The sequence below is a fragment of the Nilaparvata lugens genome, unplaced genomic scaffold, assembly GCF_014356525.2.
Source record: "Nilaparvata lugens isolate BPH unplaced genomic scaffold, ASM1435652v1 scaffold7690, whole genome shotgun sequence".
NCBI lineage: Eukaryota > Metazoa > Arthropoda > Insecta > Hemiptera > Delphacidae > Nilaparvata > Nilaparvata lugens.
The window spans coordinates 1-11,768 of record NW_024093438.1 but is presented as its reverse complement, the minus strand read 5'-3'; the positions used below and the strand labels follow the sequence as shown (position 1 = coordinate 11,768).

Below are 11,768 nucleotides of genomic sequence, written 5' to 3'. Positions count from 1 at the left end.
TTTACAGACTAATAAGTATTTTGTTTGCAGGTTACGACGTGAAAGCGCTCTCTAATACTTGGATTGGATCTCTGTGATGGCCTACGACTACCACGGTCAGTGGGACAAGGTGACCGGGCATGTGGCTCCCATGTACGCGCACCCTGACGATGATGACGTCACTTTCAACACGGTAAGGCATGGCTACTCTAGTCCATATGGCTTGCACTCTTCATATACTACATCTCGTCATAGTATTGTTTTTTGAGCGGTCCCTTGAGATGTACTGTATCGAGGAGCTACACTGTGTTTTCCTTTCTCAGATTAGTGTTTACAGATCCCCATTCTGATAATGCGAGCACACTGCAATAAATCGAAAGTACTCGTTCTACAAAACTCCAGTTAACGAAATCCCCCACCTATCGTTTAGTCACATTTTCAAAATTTGTACTAGTTTTTCACCTCCATGTAACGAGTTCGGCTTATAACGCACATCGATTTTTGGACGTACGATTTATTGTCGTGCTTATTCTATTAATAATAATAATATCGAGTGACCTGGCTGACTCAGGTCTAGTCAAAGTTTTCTCTCAGTTAGTCAAAGCTGGCTCAGTGTCAGAGTTTTCAGGTCGCAACTGATCAATTTCAGGACCTCTGACATGACCTAACGACTACTTTTTAGGCAGCCGGGACCGACGGCTTAACGTGTCCATCCGAAACACGGGAGTGGCCCGAGATAAATATCTTGCCGGGCCGGGATTTGAACCGGGCTGAATCACAAAGCCAGCATCTGATCCACTCGGCTACGGCCACTCCAAATTATTCTATTGAATTAAACAGATGATGTTTGTCCAGTTCCATTTAATCTTATGCAATTTATGAGCATGGGAAAAAATCGAACGTCTATAAATCTATGTGGTAACTGGCTCTCCCTCTCCTCTCAACAGTGATTTTTTTCTCTTGAACATTTCATTTTTTTGTTTTTTTTTAACTCCACTGTAGATATGTAACTCCACTTCCATAGCCACAACACCAGAATTAGAAATCTGAATTTTCTTCTCGTTGCCAGAATGAACACAGCTTTTGGTCAGAGATCTGTACAATATTTAGGTCCTAGAATTTACAATGAAATCCGTCGCGAAGGACGAAATAAATATAAATAGATTTAAAAGAGCAGTACGGAATTGATTATATGATACTGGAATTTACCAGACCGAGAAGCTCATTGTAAATAGGATATAGGATGAACTACGGTCATCTTTTTAGATTGTACAAATCTCTGGTTGTATTATATTCTATCTTCAATAACTAACTTACCTTATAGCTAATGTTTTAGGAAAGAATATTATGATCACCCGGCACATATTATTATAGTGGGGTATCATAATTAGAACTAAGTTTAGTATTAGCAATTTGTATGTATAATATAACAGTTATATATATGTTTGTCAATAAACTCCTCTGGTTGCAATTCATTGGCAATCAGAGAAATTATTATTATTATATTATATTAGATTACATACAAGTTCAGTTAATACTACCATAGAGAAACAATAGCATAAGTAGATATGCCATAGTATAGGGCGTTTATGTCGCAACTTTTACTGTTATCTCAAGCCGACAGTCCACGTAGTTCTTTCCTGTGAAGCTTTATGACGCTGGTAGTCTCTCAAATTGTGCCGTTCATACACTATCACCCCTACAAAACAGTAAAAATCGTCAATAATCGACATTAATCGGCTTGAGATAACAGTAAAGGTTGCGACATAAACGCCCTATACTATGGCATATCTACTTATGCTATTGTTTCTCTATGGTAGAACGATCTGTTGTGATTAAAGTCTTCCCGGTGTATCTGATTGATATTATTCATTTTTCCTCCACCTACTGTCAAAAGTACTTACTTTACTCCCTGAAACATGATACTAAAGTGTCACTTTTTCGCTCTCGGTACTAAAAACAGAAAAACTCCTAGGGAGTAAAAGTGACTCCATTTAAATAACATGGGAAGCATCTCTATTTTAAAAACGTACATTTGGAATAGGTCAGAAGGTCTAAGCTCAGATGAGGAAGCATATAGAGTAGTCATTAAACCAACTAAATTCAATACCTCAACCAGACATTTGATCGATATATAAAATTTATGTTTGTATGCTGAAATTATTATTACAAACTTCATATCATTATACTAAAAAAATGTATTATTTTTCTTTTATTCCATGTTATTCAAAATATCAGCCAACGAATATTACTTATTAACTAATAAAATTTGAAACGGGAACTTCATCATAGCTGTACTTTTGGCTGTTATTGTTGTTACAACTTTAGCCGACAGATAGTGCTGTCGGAGGAGAACTGTGATTACAAGCCAGCTGTTTCTGTTTACTTTTAGATTATGTTGTAACAAATTGTTTAGTCACATACGTTTTTAAAATTATTTTATTAACAGTTTTTATAGAAATGTAGGTGGAGGAAAAATGTTGTGTATATCACGAGTGAAAAATGCTTTTTCTCCCTCAGGAAAATTGTTGCCCTCGGCTTCGCCTCGGCTTCAAACTTTTCCCTCAGGGAGAAAAAACAGCACTTTTCACTCTAGATATACAATAACTATTGAAAGTGTTGTTGTTGTTTTTGTAGAACTTTACGATGCACTACTGGATGCGGCAGGGGGCGGACAGACGCAAACTAATAGTGGGCATGCCGATGTACGGACAGTCGTTCAGTCTGGCCTCCACCGAGGACAATGGCCTCAATGCACCCACCTATGGCGGGGGGGAGGCCGGCGAGCAGACCAGGGCCAGGGGATTCCTCGCTATTATGAGGTCAGTCAAAAAACCTAACCTAACCTAACCTAACCTAACCTCGATACAAACATTATGTAGATTTAATAAAATAGGTACCGCAATAGATTGTCATTATTATCATGCTTATTGACCAAAGCGAAGCTGAGATTTTGTCTGTTGTTTGTACCGCAGTTACAGTCACAGATTTAGATAAAATTTGGTTTACAAGTACTTCGAAACAAGGGTGTCCACCTATACAAGGTTTTTTGAGTTTTTTTTTAATTATACAACACGGTATATGAGGTTTTTTGAATTTTTTCATTTGAACAACCTTCCGGTAGTCGCGCCCTACTCAATCTCACGAGCAGTCGCGTGTTGTACTTTTTACAACATCCAATTTTCCAAGTGTTATGTACTCTGTTTACTGTCAAAACATATTAATTAATTGTATAATTACTTTTTCCATCTTCTGGATTATTTTACGCCTATGAACATTTGAATGATTACCATTCATACCCCAATAAGGTACATCAAGCAAAGCCATCAATTCTGTGTTATTGGTTCGTTTACAGTCCCCGTATACAGTCTTCCCATATCTTGAGCACTGTGGCGACTAATGGCACCTAAAGACTGAACCATTGCTCGGTTGATACTGCAACTCAGTGGAGTGATGGGGGGAAAGTTTTGGAATGCATAGGTGACTCATTCACTGACACCACCCCATTCAATAGTTTTGTACAGCAAAAAAACTAACACTGTTGTACTCTTTACACAGCGCGACTGCCGGAGGTCAAGGATAATACAAAGGAAAAGGGTCTCCTTTGAAAGCCAATATTACCGTAAAAATCAGACTATAGAATTATTCATCATAAATCAGCTGTCGAGTGGATTATTAATTGCATGCAATTAATATCTCAATGTCAGTTGGTGGAAAATCAGTGATTGGTGGACTATTAGTTGCATGCAATTAATAACTGAAGTAAATTGGTATTTTCTCTCAATCTTTCTCTGCTTTGAACTCGGGCTGTCCTGTTGCCAGTAGTCTTGAAAGAGATTAGCTTTTGATGTTAGCATTTTTGATACACCAACCCCAACAGCCATTATTTATTTATTTATTCGTTGATATAATTACAAATCATATGAATATGATCGGGATAGAACAACAGGCATAGCCCAAAACTATTCTGTTCCCAAATTTTTAAAAATAATTAAATGTCCGAAAAAATAGGTTATGTTCTTACTGAGGAAATTTAAAGTCAAAGTTCTGTCCAAGAATATATATTAGCTAGAAATTTTGAATTTAGAATGATTAAAATACCAAATTATAGTCAAATTTTGCACTTAATATCACCGCACTTTGAATAAATTGAGTTATTTCAGAAAATTTTGAAGCCAAAAATATACACACAACTTTCAACTAGGCACAGCTGTTGCCTGTTATTAGCCGTTTTCACACCGATATCTCGCCGACACCACAGGACAGAATTTACTCTGATGGACAGTATGGACAGAGGAGGCTGTAGTTTATAACTGCGCGAGGTCTACTGTTCACAGAACTACTAGTACACTTCCTTCAGGGACTTCTGCACTTCCCACTAATAAAAGTCATGCTATTATTATTATCATTCATGTTTAACTTAGGCTCTACTCAAATCTTACTTCTGTGGTTCTTACTGTTGTTCTTTCATTATTTAATAAATCACCTCTGGGTGTGAGACAGCTGCCAACAACAAAAATCAGGGCTGTTTCCGAGCTCGGGATTCACTAAGTTCTAGACTTTAAACAGGTGGAGTCAGAAAATTGACTTTCTGGAACGGGTGTAGTTTTAGTCCACGTTTAAATTGAATTTCGAGAAACTAGAAAATTGAACACAAAATAAAATAGAGTAAAGTTACAGCTGTTTTGAATTATTCAGGAATGTTTTATTTTGTCAAGGAAAAAACGTTTCCAATTATAGAAATGAGAAGTAAAGATCATAAAAACTGCGACTTCGCCTTTTTTTAGAAGCCAATTTTCTGACTCCAGCTGTTTAGAGTCTAGAACTTAGTTGAATCACTAAAAGAATTCTTAATCCTGGCTGACAAAAACCTTTCACAACCTAAGAAAGTTTGGGGAGATTGACTGCTCTGAAAAGCTGCGTACACATATCCGCGCTTCCAACCCGCACCGAGCACGCTCCGCCCTCGTACCGCCCTCGTTCCTCCATCGAACCACAGTCGCTCCACCCACGCACCCATCATGAACGTTACGGAAGATGTTAGATCTTCTCGCGTTCCCCGGTCGAACCACTGTTGCTCGCCGGTCGATCATCAATCGCTCTGCTGGAGTGACGTTCGGTTGTGAAGCAGAGTGAAAGTCTGTACGCACCTTAATAGTGCCTGGGTAGATTCTGAGGTCTCATAATTTCATAAACTGTTTAAATTCTGTTAGAATATTCACCTTGTTTATTTATGTATTTCTTGTTATTCTACAGGGTGAGCATAAAGTTTTGCCCTATTTTAAAATTTATTACAGAATAACCGTTTGACATAATAATGGAATTTCTGGCGCTGTTACATAGGTTAGTGTTAGTAGTTTTTTGACCAATAGATGGCGCTAGTGGTTCTAAACAATGACGCTGTCTGTTAGTTCACGTTAGTTGCGGTCAAAATGGCGTCGAAGCAGGAAAAAACACAATGTGTGCTTTGGTTTCACGAAACGAAATCGCCCCTCAGTGTTCAGCGTAATTTTCGGGCTTGTTATGGACGCAGCCCTCCTGATGTTAAATCAATGAAGAGATGGTATGACAGGTTCAAAGAACAGGCAGCTGGAACCCGCTTCGACATTCTTCGTGCTAAAAAGGGGGGGGGGCACACGTTGAAGTTTACTGAAGTAAGTGAAATTAAAAAACTACCAACACTAACCTATGTAACAGCGCCAGATATAAATTGATATGTCGAACGGTTATTCTGTAATACATTTTTTACTTTCCTTGCCCTATTACCATAGGTAAGGAGAGTATTGCTTTCCGAAAATATTAAGGTACCCTAATTTATAAATGTTTATACGTTTCAAGGTCCCCTGAGACCAAAAAGTGGTTTTAGGGTATTGGTCTGTATGTGTGTTGTGTGTGTGTGTGTGTGTGTGTGTGTTGTGTGTGTTGTGTGGGTGATGATTGTATTGCGTCATTGTACACGATATCTCATCTCCCACTAAGGGAATGACTTGAAATTTGGAACTTAAGGTCCTCAAAATATAAGGATCCGACACGAACAATTTCTATCAAATGCAATTTTAGATGGCGGTTAAAATGGAGAAAATGTTGTCAAAAACAGGGTTGAATGTGATAATTCAATTGCAAACTGTTGGCAACTGTTGATTCTATTATCTTCATTCGCTATGAAGAGATAGCAGATCTCGTTGACCGAGCGAAGTGAGGTCTAAGATTCAAGTCGACGGTTTGCCATTTCTTTTAATGTTTAAATGTTTATATGTTTGAATGTTTAAATGTTTATATTTTTATATGTTTATTTGTTGCGCATTTACAGCGACGACGTATATACAAGGTTTTTGGAAATTTTGCATTTCAAGGATAATATAAAAGGAAAAAGGAGCCTCCTTCATACGCCAATATTCGAGTAAAAATCAGACTATAGAATTATTCATCATAAATCAGCTGACAAGTGATTACACAGATGTGTGGAGAAGCCAGTCTATTGCTGTATTTCCATAAGGTCTATAGTTTCAATCAGGTACTTGTGGATGAGAATACTGCGTGAGGTCTACTGTTCACAGAACTACTAGTATCTATCCAGCGTTATAGTCCTGTCACCAGCTGGCTCAGATCTCACAATTAGTAGACTTGAGATGCGCGTGAACATTAGCGTCAGGTGAAAAATTTTCATAACGGCAAGAAAGTTGTGTGAGTGCGCCACACCAGATTTTTTCATTATTGATGTGATTTTGACGTTGCTGTAATACTTTCAAATGTTTTCAACAATATATGTTTTGTTTACAGATGGAAGTAATTGGGATTTTCGTTTAATATTTTTTTTTTTACTTGTAGATCTGCCAACGCACCCTGAAGCAGGGCTGGGAGGTGGTTAGGGACGAGGAGGGCCGAATTGGGCCCTATGCCAGGCTGAGGGATCAGTGGGTGTCGTTCGATGACCAGGCCATGATAGCCTACAAGTCCAACTATGTAAAGCGCAACGATTTCGGGGGTGCCATGATATGGGCTCTCGATTTGGATGATTTCAGGTAAAATTCATCTATAATTCCATGTCGTTAATTGCATCCTAATATTATTCTATGATCATGTGTCTATGTCATTGATGAACGAGATAATAATGTTAATTATTTCTGGACCAAAAATCAAGTGACGAGCAGTGTGTGATTACATAATCTTAACTTTTGGACAACATTAACATTTTATCAAAATTTTTTTAGAGAATAGTACAGGCTCAGCCTAGTTTTTCCTCCAATGTCATAATTGTATTATGATTGTGTAGTGTTTCATACAATAAATGAAATGTAGTTTCAGTAATTTCGAAATTATTTATTTTATATGAAATGTATTTCCTATATAGTGATAATAATGTGAATATTTCTTCTATGTTTGGTTTTGAAACATCTAAATTTAAAAATCTACTTGTGAGAATAATTGAGGACTGAAAATTTTGTGAATTGAATTACTACAACTTGACCTTTTCGGACTATGTGTTATCTAAATTTGGGAGAGGAATAGCACAAGGTTACCTTATTTTTCCTCTCCCTATCATTTTTATAATGTACTTATTGTATAAATAACTAAAGAATAGATTATTATTTTATCATTAAAAAATATTTTTTCCTGACAAATAAAATATAATGTATTATTTTCAACAGGAATAACAGTAAATATTACATGAGATATACCGGTATCAGCTGTTCTGTATAGAAAGCAATGCTGTTCTCGTATATTTCCCACTGCCATTATAACGTGGGACTCTTTTTAGGAAGTTGAACCAGTTTCTAATAGTTTGAATTTGTTGTGTAGGAAGTGAATTATTTGTACTACATTACTTGTAGTATAAGAAGATACCCCATGGTATAGGTCGTTTATGTTGCAAATTTCTTCTCCAATTACTGTCGACAACTGTCTAATATTAGTGTGTTGTTGGGAGTGTAAGAAGGCACAGTATGAGAGACTACCAGCGTCACATAGCTTCACCAAAAACAGTTATTTTTCTGTCTGATTTTACAGGAATTTGTGTGGATGTGAAGAGTACCCGCTGCTGAAAACCATCAACAGGGTGCTCCGTAATTATCCAGGTGTTCAGCCCGAGTGCAGGCTTAGCCCGGCACAGGACGGAGATAATGCAGAGTCAGCTGTTACCGAGTTCCCTGAGAGAAATAACGAGGTGGAGGGGGCATCTGAAGTAAGTATATTTTAATAATTGCATTGTGAATATGATCAGTCGATTTCTATTCTTGATCCAATTGAAATGCTGTATTCTTATCAGTAGGTACATGGTACCTATGGTAGGTACCAATGGTTGAGTTCAAGCCACTGATCAATTCCATCGGGTTTTTTTATGTTCAGTAAAAAACCTGATCACAGATTAGTGATCACAGATGACCACAGAATGAAAAGTCTGCTAGTATCTTGACGCCATAATCCGCCATCTTGAAAGAAAGTGTAGCATTGTAATACAGCAGTAGTTTTAATTTCTAACAAGATGATGCAGTCATGTGTCGTGGTCTTGGTGCACTCAAATCTTGGTTAGATTGATACCTTCCAGATTGTGTGTATTCTGTGGCTGAACGGTTGCTGATGAGTCATAACTGACAGATGTTTCCCCTGTCAATCATATTTTGTAAACAAAACTAGAACTTAACTATTTCATTGTAATCAATTAAAATGGAAAACCATCAGGTGATTGGAGTAGTTTTAAATGCTTTGTAAAATATTTTAAATGTTATTGAATTTATGTAATCATGCATTTCTCTGCTCCCAAATACATTATAATGGAGTCCATAATTTGTAAACACCTCATATTCAGCCATGTCCGTTTACGTTCAGCTACTCTATTTACGTTCTTTTCCATCGGTGGAAAAGTACGATTAACTGATCAGTGAACGAACCGGATATGACGTATTTTTTTTCTTATCAGTTAGACCAAAGACCTTGAAGAGGTATAAACGCACAATACCTATGCCTTCCCAATGCTAGCTCTTACTTGAAATTAAAGGTTCCATTGAGGTATTTTAGCACTAGATATTATATAATATATTTTTTGTAATATTATAGATCACAAAAATCTTCAAGATCTTTAGTATGTAATATCTTCCAGCTGTCCCCTCAATGGCCGATTTCAATTCCAAATAATCTAGCGCTGTATGTGAGTCAACGACAAAACAGTACTTCGTTCAGAGCCACGTTCACTCACCGATCTCATCGTTCACTCACCGATCAGTGGCTTTGAACTCATCCATTAGTTGTGATCATGATATTTTTTAGCAGCTTCTTAGGTCTTGTGGTATTTAGGAGTCCAGCAATTAACAGCTGATGTGAGTGATCAGATTTTATACAAACTCTGATTTTAGCGCAAACTCTCATTCTATTTTTGTCTCTCTTTCCATTAGCATACTATACAATCTGAAAATTTCCTTATTTATTATTATTCATCATACTAGCCGTCAGGCTCGCTTCGCTCGCCATATCCGTCTAGCCAGGGGGCTCCGCCCCCTGGACCCCCAACTGGATCGTCCAAGAATGGGATTAGTTAGGACAATCCAGTCGGGGGTCCAGACTAAACATCTGGCTAAACGGATATGGCGAGCGAAGCGAGCCTGACAGGCTAGTAATATAATATTCCCAGGATTGAAGTAGCAGTGCCCAATCAATTTTTCCGCGATAAATGCTTTTAATCTTCAACTTGGTGCCAACCTAACAAAGTCAACTCAACTTAATGCCAACCTGACAAAATTATTAATTTAGTTGCCAGTTAACACTGTTTCGAAGAGGTACTCTATTTAGATTATAGTTCTATAGTAACATATGATATGGAAATTTCAATTATAATTAAGAGATTGGGAGAAGAAGAATATACATGCTAAAAGACGAACTTTAAACCCTTAAAAAGAACCCTTAGGGTTAAAATATTGCCAAAAGATTTCTTAGTGCCTCTAAAGGGCCAACTGAACATACCTACCAAATTGAACGTTTTTGGTCCGGTAGATTTTTAGTTATGCGAGTGAGTGAGTGAGTGCCATTTCGCTTTTATATATATAGATAACATCTTGCAGATTGCTAGTTATTTACAAATTAAATGTTATGATGTGTTTTTGTTAGATGTCAAACGAAGAGGACCCCGAGTGTGTGAACGGAGTGATGGCGCATCCTGGTGACTGCAACAAGTACTACTCGTGTTGGAACAACGGCCATAGTCGGACCCAGCTCAACTGTCCTCAGGGACTGCATTTCGATTCGGTAAATGATAAAACATCAGCTAGTAAAAAAACAGTAAATTCGTATGGCTTTGTTGGTGGGGAGTCCCTTGCGGGAAGGTCCCACCGCCTGAATATATAATTTAAGCCGTCAATGGGCCTTATGACTGTCATACTTCAGCCGGGACCGACAGTTTAACGTGCCCATCCGATAACACGGGAGTGATCTGGTTAAAAAACTTTTGGTATTGAGAGGGTTTGAACCCGGGATCTCTATGCTGCTACGCAGGCACTCTATCCACTAGACCACGGATCACTCCCAACATCAGCTAATCACTAGACATTCATAGTGGTGTAACAATCGAAACTATAGTCAACCGCACGAAAATAGGCCGATGGAAATTGGAACTAATGAGTAACCTACTAAACGTTGTCAAGTGGGCTATAATTGTTGACCGATCGCAGTGAGGTCTATGTTTTAACTCGCATTTTCTTTTGTCTGTCTGTATGTAACGCATTTACAGCCAAACGCGTTGATAGAATTCTATGAGATTTGGCAGGAATATTCCTTTTTTAACTGCACGTCAATGTATTTATACACAAGGTTTTTTACTTTCCTAGCCCTATTACCATAGGTAAGGAAAGTATTGCTTTCAAAAAAAATTTAAGTTACCCTAATTTCATGTTTTCTATACGTTTCAAGATCCCCTGAGTCAAAAACATGATTTTTGGGTGTTGGTCTGTGTGTGTGTGTATGAATGTGTGTGTGTGGTGTGTGTGTGGTGTGTATGTGTGTATGTCTGTGAACACGATAACTCCATTCCTAATTAACCGATTGAGTTGAAATTTTAAACTTAAGGTCCCTATACCATGAGGATCCGACAATAAGAAATTCAATGAAATTCAATTCAAGATGGCGGAAAAAATGGCGAATAATTACTAAAAAACCAAGTTTTTCACGTTTTTCTCGAAAACGGCTTTAACGATTTTCTTCAATTTATACCATGGATAGCTATTTATAAGCCCTATCAAATGACATGAGTTTTTCCTCTGGGAAAATTGCAGGAGCTCCGTAATATTCTTGAGAAGAATGGCGGATAATGACTCTAAATCCATGTTTTTCACGGTTTTCTCGAAAACGGCTCTAACGATTTTCTTCAAATTTATACCATGGATAGCTATTTATAAGCCCTATCAAATGACATGAGTTTTTCTTCTGGGAAAATTGCAGGAGCTCCGTAATATTCTTGAGAAAAATGGCGGATAATCACTAAAAAACCATGTTTTTCACGGTTTTCTCAAAAACGGCTCTAACGATTTTCTTCAAATTTATACCATGGATAGCTATTATAAGCCCTATCAAATGACATGAGTTTTTCCTCTGGGAAAATTGCAGGAGCTCCGTAATATTCTTGAGAAAAATGGCGGCGTACTGAAAAACCATGTTTTTCACGATTTTCTCAAAAATAACTTGACCGATTTTTTTCAAATTCATACCCTGTATATATTCATCAGCTCTATCTACTGGCATGAGTCTTCTTCTGGGAAACCAATGGGGGGTCCACCCCATCCTTGGGAAATGGACTTAGTAACCTC

At 37.6% G+C, this 11,768-nt stretch overlaps 1 pseudogene; it reads left to right on the top strand.

Moving 5' to 3' along the window:
• Positions 1-20: 20 nt before the first annotated feature.
• Positions 21-10,291, top strand: LOC120356719 (annotated as a pseudogene).
• The last annotated feature ends 1,477 nt before the right edge of the window (positions 10,292-11,768 follow it).